Below are 5,424 nucleotides of genomic sequence, written 5' to 3'. Positions count from 1 at the left end.
CACACACACACACACACACACGTTAAGGCTTCAGATGCTGCCTGCTCTTTATAATTCAAATCTCAATGACAGAGCTCATTATGTGAACATTCGTTTGGTTTGGGAGGACTTTTTAGTCACATTACCACTTGGTGATTATGTGTTTGCTTCAGCCAGCATTGCTTTTTTTTTTTTTTTTCAATTTTGCCTCTAAAAGACAATAACACTAAGCAATCCTGGAAGCAAACTGAAAACAAAGGTTATAAATCAACGCTATCCCTTTTCATTAAAACAGTCTTGCCGCCGAGGGAGCAGGTGGTGGCTGGTCAGATAACCAAATGCTGAATCCTTGACAGATGGGGGTCTGAATTACATTTTTCTCAACACTATTGCATTTACTAGCTTAACAAATATTTATTGATATGTTTTTGCTAATCATATGTTTCAGCCATTTATTACGACTAAGAAGTACTCATATACCCTGGTATAATTAGTTAACAAAATTTCCCTACCAATAAATAATCTGAACCATCCGCATATATACTTTTTGAGACAGGGTTTTCACTATGCAGCCCAGGCTGTCCTCAAACTCACTGCAATGCTCCTGCCTGAGACTCCCAAATGCTGTGATTATAGAGGTGTGCCACCATGCCTGGCTAAACCAGATTATTTAATTGCATCTATGTACATTTGTAGGACCAGAGACGTTGCTAGCAGAACAGCACCCTGTTCCTCATATGCATAAAAATATTACTATTTACCAGAGTCAATAAAGGAGCAATTCTGTAAAGTTATTAATGTATCTTGTCTTGTAAATCAATTTTTCCTTCAGCCTTTGAAAAGTGTTGCTTTAGAAATCTACCCTTTGGGGAAGAAGAAGAGGTGACATTTTAAATAAAGGCATTTGCTTCTCCCATACTCGCTGCTAAGTGAAGGTGCTAGAACAAAGGCAGACAACCTCAGACACCTGATGTCACTGACTAGGAACAGAGCTTAGACCTAATATTTTGCATTTCCTTCTGTTTGCTTTATTATTTTATTATTTTTTTCTATTTTATTATTTTATTCTCTTCCTTTTATTCTCCTCCTTGCTTTCTTGTTTCCAAAAGACCTGTTAATGGAATTTAAAGCTTTTTAGCCCCATGGCTGATGACAAATAGCAGCAGGGTTTGACTTTATAACTGTGGATAAGTATGTGCCACTTTTTTCAGCATACCCCCAGGGTTACTGTTAGAAACATTACTTGGAAGACACACTGCCAGAGCTTGACATGCTGTCAGAACCTCACTACTTCCAAAACACTGTGAAACGTCCCAATGACTTGTAGAGCAATTTTGAAGGTGAAGTCAGAAAACCTCAATCCTTGTAAAGGAAACCTGTAGTAGCACACTGGTGGATGGCAGTGGGTGGGGTGTGTGTGTGCGTGTGTGAGTGTGTGTGTGTATATACACACTCTTCCATTTCACTTTAAAGTAAGTAGGATTCTGATCTTGAGGAAATATTTTCCCTGGCATCTGTTTTCCTACGTAAAAAGTTTCACATTACCATACTATTACTGTGAGAAGGTCAGAGAAAAACAGTTCTACCTGTTGAAAAGTTAAATTGAGGAAATAAACTTGTTTAAGCTGAGAAAGAGTAAAATTTTTTTATGTATTTAGTACAGGGTCTACAGGGTCTCATAAAGATTTTGCTTGTCTTGTTTCCTGCTCTATTTTCTTTTTTTTTCCCCTACTCTATTTTCAGGACAAATAATTTTTAACAAATATTTATCAAATGAATGAATATGGGAATTAATCATTCCATTTTTTCCCTATTTTACAGAAGGGAATGCTGAAGTCAGAAAGATGAATAATCTAGCTATAATTTTACAGTGAATTGTGGGAACCAGAATTCTCAACCATGATTATCAAACCTTATTCTCAAACTGTTAAAATGAAGATTCTGATTCAGTAGTTCTGGGCTAGGGTTCTATACTCTGATTTTTTATTTATTTATTTATTTTTTGTACTGGGACTCAAACTCAGGACCTTCTGTTTACCAGGTAGGCACTGTGTCACTGCGCTATCTTCCCTGGGCTAGGGCTCTAAATTTCTAGTGATGTCCTGATATGGGCAGTATTGTTTAAATGGCAAGTTTCTAAACCATATATTTCAAACTTTTCTGAAGTATTTCCATGTTAAAACATACATAATTTGATTTTTGTAGTTCCATTTTGTTTTATTTGTTAATTTAAAAATTGGATTGTGTTACAATTGGCCCTTAGTACATTACAAATAAGTATTTAGGAGTGGTATACTAAATGAATTGACTTATCTAGTTAATAAGAAATAGTGTTAAAAGGAGAGTTCTCAATTGGCTACCACCTATGAAATCATCATTTCTTTCATATGCAACAAAATTTCAGTTGATTCAGGTCTCTCTAGACGATACATACTTATTTTCCTAAATGCTGTTGCCTCTTGATTATTAAGAAGAGATTTTAAAAGAGGATAGGGAGGTCTTTCTACCAACACCTGTACCTTGATACACTGACAGAACGAGCCTGTCATAGGTTATGTGAGCTTTGTAAAAAGCTAAACTTCCAAGAAGGGAAGTAGCTGACTAGGTAGAGGGTTAAAAATAAAGCCCAGTACTACTCCCAGATTGTGAGGTCATACATGTAACTTTGTGCTCTTGGAAGGACCACAAACCAAACTTTTTAGTCTTTACATTAGCATATAAGAGAAACATATAAGGCTTCACAACAGAATCCTCCAACTTCCTTTTTCTTCCCTCATGATTGATTGGCTAAGATTAGAACTGGTGGTCCCCTTGAAGCCAACTAACCACAGTGAAAAACATTTTCTGTTCAGGTAACTGAGGCTTTCATTGCTTCAGAAAATTCTGAACTGCAAGCCTCCCTACCTGTAACTAGTGTCGGCATCAAGAAAAAGTCCAAGGTAAACCACAGTATTAAGCCATTCTGATCTTCTGATCTGAGGTAATGTGTTCATAGTAATAATCTAAATAGTCACCTCGTGTGTGTGTGTGTGTGTGTGTGTATGTGTGTGTGTGTGTGAGAGACAGAGACAGAGACAGAGACAGAGACAGAGACTGAGAGAAACAGAGAGATAACTTGTTATGGTCTAGCTGCAGAAATTATAAGATGTTCTCTGTCATCATCAGGAGGTCTGGCCCTCATTTTGAAAAGCATTTTCAAAGAACTGGGATATACAATATTTTAAAACCACTTCATAGCCTTATCAATGGTGACAGCATGAGTTGTTCAGACAATAAGCAGTAACTCTAATGTTGTAGGCAGCTAAGTTATAGCAAGTCAGGTAGAGCTGGGCCTTTGAAGGAATCCCTGTGTAGAAGATGAGATGCCTTGCAACTGTGAGGGAGACAGGTTCCTCAGCTGTGGGCCAGACCTCCAGACAAAAGATGAAACAAATGCACCCATATACTTTCCTAAGAGTAAATTGATATTCTAAGGAGGGATTGATATTCTAAGTAGGTATCTATCACCTTGAGAAACCCAAGAAGAGTCACTAACCCAACCCATTACAAGAAAATCCACTGTTCTATAATCATGCCGATTTGCTTTGTGGTTCACTCCCTTATCTCATCCCGATTTAATCAACTTTACCTGAGCACTTATGCTCACAATCTTATTGGTTGACCACAGTTTTGTCCCACGTCATGCTCACCTTGTGATTTCCCATATTTATACACCTTGGACCTTCCTCACCCAGTGGATTTGCTCTATAAAAATCCCTAGAAAAAACAGGTTCCTTGCCAAGCCATTTGGGACCCCATCTGTCTCTCCCTTAGACAGAAGCTTTTTCCCCCAACAAATGTATTCTGCTCTTAACCTCCACTGTTCATAAAAGTCATTCTTTGATTTTAGAGAACACAAACTCATACCAGATATCTAGCAGGTTGGGAGTTTCTTTCCCCTACATATTCATAATGGCTTATTTTATCATTCTCTCAATATAAGTACAGTTAGTAGAATCTTTTCCTTGCTTGGTGGAATTAAGACATAAAGAGTTCTAAATTCAAATAGTACTAGAGTAGGTGCAACATATTTGCTCTGCTTCCTTATACTACAGGATATTAGTTAAATCTGTCTCAGTGTAGAGAGGAATTTTTATCCCAGTATTTGTCTCTCCACCTGCCAACCCTAACATCACAGCCAATACAGAAAATCAGTGTTCTCAAATACATTTTGGAGAATCATCTATGATCTATGCTTTGTGGAGAAAGACAGATATTTTAGTCACTAAGAAAAAAGAAATTATGGGCAGTAGGCCTATAAAGTTAACAAAGATAATGAATAAGCTGGGTCTAAAGATTCACAGCAATTATTCATTTATAAGTACTGTGTGCTAACTGATTGTGCCACAGGAGCTCCTAATTATTCATTTAGAAGATGTTGGGAGAAGAGAAAAATCTATCAGAAACAAATTTGCATTTGTGTGTATGCGCGTGTTTGTTGTTGTTGTTTTTTAAAGCTCAGTTATAACTCTTATAATTCTAACAATCAATTCTTTTTTTTTTTAATTTTATTTATTTATTTTGTGTGTGTGTGGCCAGCTCAGCCCACCAGGGGGCGGGGCTGGCTGGCATATGGTGCTGGGGGATTGAACCGTGGTCCGCATGCTTTGCTTAGCTTAGCTTGTTCTAAATAGGTGCTTTAGACCACTGAGCCATCTCACCAGCCCCTAACAATCAATTCTTTCTCTGGGTTTTTAGTGGCTATTGAGTTCACATTTTACAAAGATGTTTGACCTCAAGAAAAGCAATTAGTATCCCTTTTACAACATAGCATTTATTGTTCAAAGTCTCTGAAAGCTGGAAGGAATGGCAAAAGTGTCAATAAGACAAAATCAATTTTAAAATGAGATGTACATAATACTCTCTGGATTCAGGAATTAGATTCTTATTATTTTATTAATGAGCCTATATAGGAACAAAAGATTATAAAATGATAAGTAAGTGCTGAGGGCTTTCTCTCCTGCTGTAGTTCAATTCGAGCTTGAAGTCAGAAAAATAAATAGCAATGGAGCAGAAATATTACTAATTACTATCTCCTCTCAGGAGTTGTTCCATCTCCATCAGTTCTGTCCTCTCAAGTATCACTACAGGGATGTGTCCACATGGAGCAACTAGTTACAGAAAAAGACTTATGACCCATCCCAGTTTATTCCCAGTTAGTGGCCACCCAGGAAGATGTCTGTGCCTACAGAGTTGAATGGATACGCAGGCAGAGCAGTTACCTGGCACTTGATTCTTCTAGGGTTGCAACCTCAGAACAAAAATGGTACCTTCCTGGCTGGGTGCTTCATAGGCAAATGCTATTGAAATCCATTAGTTTGAGGAATAAAATCCATTAAACATTCAACTAAATGGGAATTTGGGAACTTCAATTTTAATGGGAGGCTTTTCTTTTTTTTTTTTTTT

Source organism: Octodon degus, unplaced genomic scaffold, assembly GCF_000260255.1.
Source record: "Octodon degus isolate 3935 unplaced genomic scaffold, OctDeg1.0 scaffold00122, whole genome shotgun sequence".
Classification (NCBI taxonomy): Eukaryota; Metazoa; Chordata; class Mammalia; order Rodentia; family Octodontidae; genus Octodon; species Octodon degus.
The sequence above is the reverse complement of the archived record's forward strand: the minus strand, read 5'-3'. Positions refer to the sequence as shown.